At 49.6% G+C, this 12,431-nt stretch overlaps 1 long non-coding RNA gene across 3 annotated transcripts; it reads right to left on the bottom strand.

The window, feature by feature from the left end:
- Window positions 1-4,483: 4,483 nt before the first annotated feature.
- LOC114674391 (uncharacterized) lies at window positions 4,484-11,797 on the bottom strand. 3 transcript variants are annotated; one of them, XR_013412345.1, is made up of 4 exons: window positions 11,699-11,797; window positions 9,678-10,612; window positions 6,671-6,924; window positions 4,484-4,846 (listed from the first exon to the last, which is right to left on the bottom strand). It is a non-coding gene; the product is annotated as an uncharacterized LOC114674391 (long non-coding RNA). The 3 variants fall into 3 exon arrangements; XR_013412344.1 differs by having other exon boundaries at window positions 6,671-6,906; XR_013412343.1 differs by having other exon boundaries at window positions 6,671-6,906; window positions 10,524-10,612.
- Window positions 11,798-12,431: the final 634 nt, after the last annotated feature.

Raw genomic sequence — 12,431 nt, 5'->3', positions numbered from 1 at the left:
ACATGGGAAAGACTGGCCCCCACGATTCAATTACCTCCCACTGGGTCCCTCCCACAACATGGGGGAGTTCTGAGAGATACCATTCAAGTTGAGATTTGGGTGGGGACACAGCCAAACCATATCCACATCTATGGAAAAAGTGATGGGATGTCCCTTCTGAGATTAGGTTTCAAAGAGATGACGGTTCTGTCTTGGGCGTCCTCTCTTGCTCTGAGGAAAACCAGACACCATGTTGTGAGGTGCTCTCTGGAAAGGCCCACAAGGCAAGACACTGATGCCTCTGCCGGGCACAGTGACTTACACCTGTAATCCCAGCACTTTGGGAGGCCACGGTGGGGGGATCACTTGAGGTCAGGGATTTGAGACCAGCCTGGCCAACATGATGAAACCCCATCTCTACTAAAAATACAAAATTAGCCAGCATCGTGGTGCACACCTGCAGTCGCAACTACTCAGGAGGCTGAGGCAGGAGAATCATTTGAACCCAGGAGTCAGATGTTGCAGTGAGCTGAGATCGTGCCACTGTACTCCAGCCTGGGTGACAAAGCGTGACTCTGTCTCAAAAAAAAAAAAGAGAGAGAGAAACTGATCCCTATGGTCAACATCTAGCGAGGACCTGAGGCCCTCAGTGCAACAGTCTTATCATGAGTGACCTTGGGAAGAAGATCCTTCCCCAGATTGACCTTCAGATGATGGCGGCCCTTGCGGAAATCTCAATGCAATCTCACAAGAGACCTGAGCCAGAGGACCCACTGAAAACATGAGATGCCAAACTTTTTTGTTCTGATTTCAGGAGCTAAGTGGTGTGCTCATTTGTTACACAATAGCTAACTAATACAATAGTTTTCCAGCTAGACACATTTCCAGGATTCTGTTACTAAGAAGGAAGGAAAGGCTGGAGATTGGGAAGCAGTGAATAGTCACCGTCGCCGAAACTGAGGGGTTAATTTGATCAGGTCTGGTTGCCCTGCTTGCTTTGGTCACTTGCTTGTTCTGTTAATTTTTCTTTTTTCTCCTTTTTCCTTTCTTTTCTTCCTCTTGCTTTCTTTCTCTCTTTTTCTTTCTCCTTCCATCCTTCCTTCCTTCCTTCCTTCCTCCCTCCCTCCCTTCCTCCCCTCTCTTCCTCCCTCCTTCCTTCCTTGCCTGCTGTGTCAATTTTTTTTTTTATTATAATAGAGACAAGGTCTCACTATGTTACCCAGGCTGGTCTTAAACTGGGCTCAAGCAATACTCCCACCTTGGCCTCCCAAAAAACTGGGATTATAGGCATGAGCCACCATGCCTGGCCTTTTTCTCTTTTTCCTCTGAAGCTGAAGACAGTCATAGCTGAAGGCTGTGGTAGCTGAATACCATGGTATTAAACACTGAAATGTACCCTTCACTAGCTTCTTTAGAGATCACAGTCACAGGTCACTATGGTAATGTTTGCTTCAGTTGTTTTTCGGGAACTTGGGCCAGCTCCCATCCAGTTCAATCAGGTTGGGACCACCAGTTCTTCAGTGGGCCTGCCCAAATGCCCAGGAAGTGGACTTTTGATGTCAGAGGGCCAAAGATCCCACCCTCAGATCATGCTAATGCCACCACTTTCTGTACACACGTCCTATGAAATGCCACAAACTCTGACTACTACGCTTGTGAGGAACAAACCTATCAAATAATTTTCCCTACTGCCAATCACCTTTCCCCATGCCTTATACCACCAGTTTCCCTAACCCATAAATATCCCTAAGCCTTATCTTCAGGAAGCAGATGTGAGAGCTGTTCTACCTCCTTGCTTGGTGGCCTTGCAAATAAATCTTTTCTCTTTTGCAAAACCCACATCATAGTCACAGTGACTGATTTACTGCATGCGGGCAGGACAGACCTGCACCCGGCCAATAACACCACTCATACCCACCCCAAAGGGCTGTTGTGAGGATGGAATGAGGTAAATATGTAATGTGCCCATATCCAATTTGCCAGCATCCAGGAAGTGACTAAGGAGACATGGTTTTATTATTATTATTATTGTATTTTTTGTAGAGATGGGGTTTCCCCATGTTGGTCAGGTTGGTCTCGAACTCCCAACCCCAGGTGATTTGCCCACCTCGGCCTCCCAAAGTGCTGGGATTACAGGCGTGAACCACCACACCCGGCTGGAGATATGGTTTTTAGTGAAGGGCCACTGTCTAGTGTCTGCTTCCCAAGCTTTTTGCCAAGCTCCTCTAGGAGACAAGGTGGGCTGTGTCTAATATTCGATCTTTCCTGACTTCTCCCCTTTGACAGTTCAGATTCCCCATGCCCTCATCCAATTAGTATAATTACTACTTCTTTTTCTTTTTCTTTGTGAGACGGAGTCTTCCTCTGTTTCCCAGGCAAGAGTGCAGTGGCACTATCTTGGCTCATTGCAACCTCCACCTCCCCTGTTCAAGTGATTCTCCTGCCTCAGCCTCCTGAGTAACTGGGGTTACAGGTGCCTGCCACCATGCCTGGCTAATTTTTGAATTTTTAGGAGAGACGGGGGTTTCACCATGTTGGCCAGGCTGATCTCGAACTCCTGACCTCAGGTGATCTGCCCACCTCGGCCTCCCAAAGTGCTGGGATTACAGGCGTGAGCCACCACACCTGGCATTATAGTCACTACTTCTGCAAAAATAAAGATCCCCAAGCCCAGCAGGAGGGTTCACAGAATGGTAAGATTTCAGAGGAAAAGGGGCTACAGCCCTTCTAATTCAATTTCCTCACTCACCATTGTGAACCCAGACACTTGCACAAGTCACAAAGGGACCTGGCCCCTCTGGAGAGATGACCTAGCTCTGTGTTCCTCCCTCTCTCCAAACTGCTAATGCTCAGGCAGAGGCTGGTGTATGCGGCATTTTACAAAGTTTCCTATACAAGCACTTTGGGAGGCTGAGGTGGGTAGATCTCTTGAGGTTAGGAGTTCAAGACCAGCCTGGCCAACATGGTGAAACCCTGTCTACTGAAAATACAAAAAAATTAGCCGGGCACGGTGGCACGTGCCTGTAATCCCAGCTACTCCCAGCTGAGGTGGGAGAATGGCTTGAACCTGGGAGACGGAGGCTGTAGTGAGCTTAGATTGCACCATTGCACTCCAGCCTGGACTACAGAGTGAGACTCTGTCTCAAAAAAAAAAAAAAAAATCTATAAAGTGTCCTATAGAAAAAAATTAATGTGCACTAGTTCAACCCAGTTTTCTGTCCCTGAGAGGAGTTGAGGTCAGGTTTATGGGACATGCGGTGCTTTTTGAGTGAACAAGCGTCATATGTCCTTCTGGTTTCCCTTTAGGCTTTTGGGGGCCCCTCCTCTTGTGTCTTTGGCTTGGCAGGGAGCTGAAGTCCTTGCAATCACGAGCCTGTCCCTCATGGATATAACTGGGAGAAAAGTCTAGAAAGTGCTCCCTGGGGTCCCAGGATAATGTGTCCATCTACCTAAGGCAAGAATGCAATCTGTATTATCTATCACCCTTCCCCAAGGGTGCAGGATTTATGTCGCCCTGGAAGAATGCAGACTCCCGAATCAGTTCACACACAATGAAACTCCAGTTTTTCAGAATAGATTGAGAGCAAAGCCTTTCAGTGAAAATGAATGTTCTGGGCAGAAAAAAAAAATTAATGAAAGTCCTGAGATTTTTTTAAACTATTAATCCAATAACAGGAGGTAAAATGTGCCAGTATCCCTGCCGCTTATTTCCACTAGTGAACTGGGCTATACGGGAACTTAATAAAACATTCACAGAAGGCAGCCGGGCGCGATGGCTCACGCCTGTAATCCCAACACTTTGGAAGGCCAAGGTGGGCGGATTGCCTGAGGTCGGGAGTTTGAGACCAGCCTGGCCAGCATGGTGAAACCCCATCTCTACTGAAAATACAAAAATTAGCCGGGCGTGGTGGTGGGTGTCTATAATCCCAGCGACTCAGGAAGCTGAGGCAGGAGAATCGTTTGAACCTGGGAGGCAGAGGTTGCAGTGAGCCGAGATGGTGCCACTTCAGCCTGGGCAACAGAGAGAGATTTCATTTCAGAAAAAGAAAGAAAAGAAAAAAGAAAAACAACAAAACAAAACAAAAATATTCACAGAGGGCTCAACTGCAATATTTAAAATCTTTACCAGTGGCCGGATGCGGTGCCTCATGACTGTAATCCTAGCACTTTGGGAGGTCAAGGCGGGTGGATCACCTGAGGTCAGGAGTTCGAGACAAGCCTGGCCAACATGGAGAAACCCCATCTCTACCAAAAATACAAACATTAACCGGGTGTGGTGGTGCATGCCTGTAATCCCAGCTACTCAGGAGGCTGAGAGGGAAGGATCACTTGAACCCAGGAGACGGAGGTTACAGTGAGCTGAGATGGTGCCACTGCACTCCAGCCTGGGCAACAGAGCAAGACTCTGTCTCAAAAAAAAAAAAAATTTTACCCATCATTTGTATTTCATAAACAGCAGCAATTTCATTAAAATCAGTGCGTATGGGGAAAATGGATGCATAGGTGGTGTCCTATCTTCTTGTTTAATGCTGTGTTAACATATTTTTGCACGTTTGAAAAATTGACATGGATAAATTTTTAGCATGAAGTTGCAGAAGCGGACCTGGGTTCTAACTGTAAGATGCAGAGGAACCCTACTCATACAGAAGCTTTGTGAAGTTGACTCATTGCTAACGTCCCTGTGAGTACCTAACTTAAAAAGTCCAGTGTAGCCAGGCATGGTGGTGCACACCTGTAATCCCAGTTGCTCAGGAGTCTGAAGCAGGAGGATCACTTGAGGCCAGCAGTTCGAGGCTGTAGAGCATGGTGATTGTGCCTGTGAATGGCCACTGTACTCCAGCCCGGGCAACATAAGGAGATCCTGTCTCTATTTTAAAAAAAAAGAAAAGAAAAAGAAAGAAAAGAAAGTTCGTCAAGAACTGGAGGGCTATGGAAGACTGAGCATTGAGTTTAGAAAGTTGTCACTACAGGGCGGGCATGGTGGCTTGTGGCTGTAATCCCAGCATTTTGGGAGGCCGAAGTGGGGTGATTGCTTGAGCCTAGGAATTTGAGACCAGCCTGGGTGACATGGCAAGACCTCGTCTCTACTAAAAATTTTAAAAATTAGCCAGGCATGCGGGCATGTGCCTGTAGTTCCAGCTACTTGGGAGGCCCAGGTGGGAAGATTAGTTGAGCCCAGGGGTTCGAGGTTGCAGTGATCTAAGACCACTCCACTCAATTCCAGCCTGGGCCGCAGTATGAGACCCTGCCTCCACATAAATAAATAAAAAGTAAAAGAAAGTTGTCAGGCCGGGCGCGGTGGCTCAAGCCTGTAATCCCAGCACTTTGGGAGGCCGAGACGGGTGGATCATGAGGTCAGGAGATCGAGACTATCCTGGCTAACACGGTGAAACCCCGTCTCTACTAAAAAATACAAAAAACTAGCCGGGCGAGGTGGCGGGCGCCTGTAGTCCCAGCTACTCGGGAGGCTGAGGCAGGAGAATGGCGTGAACCCGGGAGGCGGAGCTTGCAGTGAGCTGAGATCCGGCCACTGCACTCCAGCCTGGGCGACAGAGCGAGACTCCGTCTCAAAAAAAAAAAAAAAAAAAAAAAGAAAGTTGTCACAACAAAATGAGGCACATGGAGTTTGAACACCTCTCTTTTTGGGAGAACCCACTGAGTAGACAACACCATGGGTGCGTGTGTACATGAGTGCATCTGTGAGTGTGTGGGGGGTGCTTTGGATGGGGGAAGAGTGTGAAGGAGGCCATGAATCCTTTTATTCTGATAAAAAGCAGGGCCAGGTGCAGTGGCTCACACCTGTAATCCCAGCACTTTGGGAGGCCAAAGCAGGTGGATCATTTGAAGTCAGGAGTTTGAGACCAGCCTGGTCAATGTGGCAAAACCCTGTCTCTACTAAAAATACAAACAAACAAACAAAAATAGCCAGGCGTGGTGGTGCACACCTGTAATCCCAGCTACTTGGGAGGCTGAGGGAGGAGAATCGCTTGAACCCAGGAGGCAGAGGTTGCGGTGAGCCGAGATTATGCCACTGCACTCCAGCCTTGGTGACAGAGCATGACTCTGTCTAAAAAAAAAAGGAGCAGGAGTATTTATGAAGCAGCCAGGAGCTGGGTATGTGTCCAGCTTGCATCTTTGTGATAAGCATTTGATAACCATTGAGCTTAGCAATAGAGTTACAGAAATGGTACTTAGATGTTTTCCTTTTTCTTTTCTTTTTTTGAGACAGTGTCCTGCTCTGTCACCCAGGATAGAGTGCCATGGCGTGATCACGGCTTACTGCAGCTTCGACCTTCTGGGTTCAAGCCATTTTCCTGCGTCAGCCTCCCAAGTAGCTGGGACCACAGGTGCACCTGGCTAATTTTTAAATTTTTGTAGAGATGGGGGTCTTGCTATGTTGCCCAGGCTGGTCTCAAACTCCTGGCCTCAAGTGATTCTCCTGCCTCGGCCTCCCCAAGGGCTGGGATTACAGGTGTGAGCCATCTCCCCTGGCCTGTGATTGCTTTTCTTAACATGGTACTCTGCCATTATATTATCTATTAGGAATTTGATATGCTCAGAAGATATAGTGAGTTGCCTGTTTACTAACATCGGGGTCCTTTCAGGTAGTGTCCACCACAGGAAACATTACTATTTGGGTTTTGTGACCCAGGAATCCATATTTACCTGGTGGCAGTGACCCAGCACTCACCTTTCCAGACCTCATCTGGTGGCCTTGTAACCCTGGAGATGAAGCTGCATGCACATAAGCAATCAGTCGCAGTGTATCGGCACAGGGTCCCAATGCACTCCAGGATTCATTTCGGGATGGCTTCCCTTCCCTCAGCCGGGTCTCCAGCCCTGTTGCTCTCCATGCCTGCCCATCTCTGCCTCCACGGTGATCATGTGTTTGCAGGGAGCCATCAATATCCTCTTCTCTTATGCTTTCTGAATGGGAGAGTCAATCTCAACGGGAAGCCAGCAGGGACTTGGGTGGACAGGTGTCTCACGCTGGATGGGCGAACCCAGATGGGAGGGAGGGTGGGCTCGCTCTCATTTGTGGGTGGGTCATGGGATTTGCTACGAAGCTGGAGGGAAAATCTGGACCCCTAAAGAGGGGTCCCTTCCCTTCCTAAGGGAAGGCCCCAGTTTGAGACTGCAGGAGGAGCTGGGTAGCCATTGGATATGGCTTAAAGCACATGAATCATGATCAGGGTGCACTGTTTGGACAGCAAGTCAGTGGCCCAAGGAGAGAGAGGTTAGTGATGGGCAGTGTCCTGGGACTCACCGATTCATCTTTATATTTTTCTCTTTAAACATTAGGAGGAGGCTGGGTGCTATGGCTCACACTTGTAGTCCCAGCACTTTGGGAGGCTAAGATGGGCAGACTGCTTGAGCTCAGGAGTTTGAGACAAGCCCGGACAACATGTCGAGACCCCGTCTCTACAAGAAATTTAAAAATTAGCCGGGCATGGTGGTAGGTGTCTGTGGTTCCAGGTACTCAGGAGGCTGAGGCCGTAGGATTGCTTGAGCCTAAGAAGTTGAGGCTACAGGGAGCTGTGAGCTCACCACTGCACTCCAGCCTGGGCAACAGAGTGAGACCCTGTCTCAATCAATCAATCAACAAATATTAGGAGGAGAATTTGTTGATGTCCTTTTCTGTCTTAAGCTTGGCTCTCCAAGAGCCTTTTCTTCCCAGGAGGACATGCTGGTGTTTTATGAATCTAGGGCTTCTTGCCTGAAGCTTGTAAAGTGCTAGATGGAATGAAAACGGCAACGGTAAGAGCAGGCTCTTATGCAACTTTGCTACACACCAGGTATTGCTCTAAGCGCTTTGCAGGAGTTAAGAGATGCACTTGACTAGCTGAGGACAGTCCAGAGGTGGGGTTTCCAGAGCCTGTCAGGCGAGTGGCCCCCAGCCTTCCTGGTGGAATCCCTGAGCAATAATCACACACATAAGTTTCACTCCACAAACATGGGTTGTAAAAACATTACAATCTGGCCAGGCGCAGTGGCTCATGCCTATAATACCAGCACTTTGGAAGGCCGAGGCAGGAGGATTGCTTGAGGAGTTCCCGACCAGCCTGGGTAACATAGCAAGACCCCATCTCTACCAAAAAAAAAAAAATGGCAGGATATGTTGGTGTGCACCTATAGTCCCAGCTGCTTGGGAGGCTGAGGCAGGGAGATTGCTTGAGCTCAGGAGTTCAAGCCTGTGGTGAGCTACGATTCCACTACTGTACTCCAGCCTGAGCAACAGAACAAGACTCTTTTTTAAAGCCATAATCCATTATTTCTTTTCTAAATTAAATGGAATGTGTTGTGAACCATAATCATTTTATTTATTTATGTATTCATTTATTTATTTTTGAGACAGAGTCTTGCTCTGTAGCCCAGGCTGGAGTGCAGTGGCACGATCTCGGCTCCCTGCAACCTCTGCTTCCTGGGTTCAAGCAATTCTCCTGCCTCAGCCTCCGGAGTAGCTGGGATTACAGATGCGCACCACCACACCTAATTTTTGTATTTTTAGTAGAGATGGAGTTTCATCATGTTGGCCAGGCTGGTCTCGAGCTCCTGGCCTCAAGCGATCCACCTGACTCGGCCTCCCAAAGTGCTAGGATTACAGGTATGAGCCACCGTGCTTGAACCTAGCCACAATTATCTAATACCAGGGCTCCCTACCATCACTCCCCAGAGCTAGGAGAAGGTCTCAGGAACATATTGGGTCAGTTATGTGTGGAAAGGCCCTCCAGGCTCCAATCCACACTGGGCCTGCTCTGTGCCCTGACTCCAACCTCCAGGAGCCCTCAAAGGAGGCAGCTCCACTGCTCATGAGCCAAGCTTGGGGACTGGGGCTCTTCCTAGCAGCCAGAAGGATCCTTATTCTTAGCTTTTTTTTTTGGTAGAGACAGAGTCTGGCTCTGTTGCTCAGGCCAGAGTGCAGTGGTGCGATCATAGCTCATGCAACCTCTGCCTCCTGGGCACAAGCAATCCTCCCACCTCAGCCTCCTGAGTAGCTGGGACTTACAAGTGTGTACCACCATACCTAGCTAATTTTTAAATTTTAAAATTTTTAATTTTCTGTAGAGACAGGGTCTTGCTATGTTGCCCAGGCTGGTCTCAAACTCCTGGCCTCAAGCGATTCTTCTGCCTCGGCCTCCCAAAGTGCTGGGATTACAGGCATGAGCCACTATGCCTGGCTCTGCTGTTAGTACCAAGGGCCCTCACGTCCCCTGTCTCTTCTCGGGACTCTGCCAAGTCCCAGGCTCTTTCTCAGCCTTGGGGGCGGTTCCCAAATGAGCACATCCACTTCCATCTCCCCACCTCACCTCAAACACTTCCTTCCAGCATCTAGAGACATCCTGAAGTTTTAGCCCTTCTGGGTATGCTTAGGGACTGAAATGCTCAAACTGGCCTCACCTCTTGACACTGTAATTGTCCCTTATCTCCTATTAAACAGGAACCCTGCTTTGTGTAGTTCAGTGCCTTCTGCCAAGTCAGAGCTGTGACCTCAACGAAAGTGGCCCAGTCATACCAAACCTCAGTTTCCATAACAGTACTGGAATCCAATGTGGCTTTCACACTATACGTCACTTCACTCTGTTATCTCTGACAGAGAACTCAAACTGGCTTAAGCAAAAAGGGTACTGACTGTACCATGTAACCAAAAAGTGTAGGTATAGGTGCGGTTTCAGGAATGGCTGGATCCAGGCACTCACATGTGGCATCAGGAGTCCCTCTCCTGACTGTTGGTTTCAGTTTTCTCTGCAGGGGTTTCATTAAGGCACTGGTTCTCTCCTCATAGTGGCAAGGTGGCTGCCCAGGACAAGAGGCTTACATTCCAAGAGCTCAGCTATTTAAGGATAAGTTCCATCAGAAGTCCAAGTTGAGGCTGGGCTTGGTGGCTCACAACTGTAATCCTAGCACTTTGGGTGGCCAAGGTGAGTGGATCACTTGAGGTCAGGAGTTCGAGACCAACCTGGCCAACGCAGTGAAACCTTGTCTATACTAAAAAAAACCCACGAAAATTAGCTGGGTGTGGTGGCACGTGCCTGTAATCCCAGCTACTTGCAAGGCTGAGGTGGGAGAATCACTTGAACCTGGCAGGCGGAAGTTGCAGTGAGCCGAGATCACGCCATTGCACTCCAGCCTGGGCAACAGAACGAGACTCTGTTGGCAGTGACTAGATCATCTGTCCAGTCCTGAACCAGTCACTGTATCAGGTAGAAACATTGTTGGATTGACCAGGTGTGGGACACACGACCATCTCCAGACCTAGGAATGGCATCATCTCAACCCAAAGTCCGTGAACCAGGAGTTGGGGAGGAGCAAAGCTTCAGAGGAAACTCCAGGCCCTGTCATCAAGCAGAGGAGGAAAGGAGGCCACAGAGACTGAGGCACCAAGTACCCACTGAGCCCTCACCGCCAGCTCCTGCCCTGGCCAGTGCACTCCTGGACCATCACTCCTCTCCATCTTGTTCACATTCACCCTCTCATCCCAGCAGAGATCAGGCCAGGGGACTGGTGGCAAGTGAGTGAAGGGCTTCAGCAATGGGGGCCCCTACCTTCCAGGCACAATGCAAGTGGACCCCCCACACTTGGGGGCTCTCCTGGGTTGCACAGTGTCTTCCCAAAATTCACATCCACCTGGAACCTGCAAATATGACCTTATTTGGAAATGGAGTCTTTGCAGATGTTGTCAAGATAAGATGAAGTCATACTGTGTTAGGATGGGCCCCATATATGGTACAACTGGGGTTCTTATACGAAGCAGGACCCTGGCACACAGAGGCATACAGGGAGAGCGCTGTGTGATGAGGAAGGCAGAGATTGCAGCCATGCTGCCACCAGCCAAGGAGCCACCATCAACCAGGAGACGGGGCATGGATCCGATTCTCCCTGTGAACCTCCAGAAGGAGCCAACCATGCCAACACCTTGGTTTTGGTTTGGACTTCTGTTCCCCACAACTGTGAGACAATACAATCTGTGGGTTTAAGCTTTATGATAATTAGTTACTGTAGCCCTGGGAAAGGAATACAAGGGTAGACAGACACTGATCAAGTAATCAAACAAATGTGAAATTGCCCTGTGACAAGGGAGGTGCAGGGTGCCTGTGTTGGGGAAGAATTCTCTGAGACTTGAAGTCAGAGGAGTTAGCTAATGGGGCCGACAGGGGTCTACACACGCAGCTCACGGCCCAGATCTCGTTGGCCCAGTGTTTTTGCAAGGATTAGGAACTAACAATGGTTTTGCCAGAACATCCCAGGCCGAGGGGACAGCACGGGCAAAGGCCATGAAGTGGGAGGTGCCCTCTGTGAAACTAACAGGCTTTCAGCCACGTGGGTCTCTGTGATGCGTTGTCTCCAACACAGAGGGCTTTAAAAAGCCCCGAAACTGGACAGGTGTCACTGCCTGTGGCAGTAGCGGCCATTTGGCGCCTGTGGTTTCAACTCCACCCGTTTCACATGTCTATGTTAGCAGACTGGCCCCTGAAGGGGATCTGCGTGCCAGGCCCTGACCTGCCGGGCTTTGGAAACATCCTCGCCAGTGTCCCCCGACCTGTGCCCCGCCTTGTGGAGTGAGGCCTGGTTGCCCAAGCTGGCTAGGCCGGGCTGTTTGCTGCTTCCAACAAAGGAGAGAATGTATTGCTGCTTTTTATTGCCAGTGAGAGCTCCACGAGGCCTGGCCCGAGATGTGGCTGGCCTAAGGGGTCCCGGACGTGCTGTGCTGTGGACTCACCCAGTTCTGTGGTGCTTGGTCCAGCGAGGACTCCAGCCCCTTGGGGACGGGGCCTCGGGCTGCAGTCGCTGGGCCCCGAGCCGCCTGGGGGTAGGGCCTCAGGCTGTTTGGGGGCGGGGCCTCAAGCTGTCTGGGGACGGGGCCTCATGCTTCAGGGGCGGGGCCTCGAGCTGCCTGGGGGTGGGGTCTCAAGCTTCAGGGTCTGGGCCTCGAGCTGCCTGGGGCTGGGGTCTCAAGCTTCAGGGTCGGGGCCTCTTGCCGCCTGGGGACGGGGCAATCTGTTGGGGAGGAGGTTCTCGAACTGCTGAGGAGGACCACAGTGCTTTTGCTTCCTCTAGGAGGCCAGCTGCACATGCTGGAACATGCCATCTCTATGCCTCTGTTCCGTTGATAAATCCAGAGACATTACTCTCATCATTTCTTCCTCTGTAACACAATATTCATATCTGTGACCCCTTGGTAAAGCAGTTGTAAGCATTAAACAAGAGGAATTGCTCTTTCTTTCAGCAAATATTTTTTGAGCAGCTACTAGATGCCAGGCACTGTTTTAGACAGTGATACTTCAGGAAACATAATCAGACAGACAGACATGCCCTCCTGCAACTGACATTGTAGAACAAGGCTCCGCATCCTGTGGCCCACAGGCCAGATCCGGTTGACCGTCTGTTTTTGCATGGACGGTAAACTAAGACTGATTTTTTGCATTTTTTTATTTTATGAAAAAAAAATTTTG

The sequence above is a fragment of the Macaca mulatta genome, chromosome 20, assembly GCF_049350105.2.
Source record: "Macaca mulatta isolate MMU2019108-1 chromosome 20, T2T-MMU8v2.0, whole genome shotgun sequence".
NCBI classification, from domain to species: Eukaryota; Metazoa; Chordata; class Mammalia; order Primates; family Cercopithecidae; genus Macaca; species Macaca mulatta.
The sequence above is the reverse complement of the archived record's forward strand: the minus strand, read 5'-3'. Positions and strand labels throughout refer to the sequence as shown.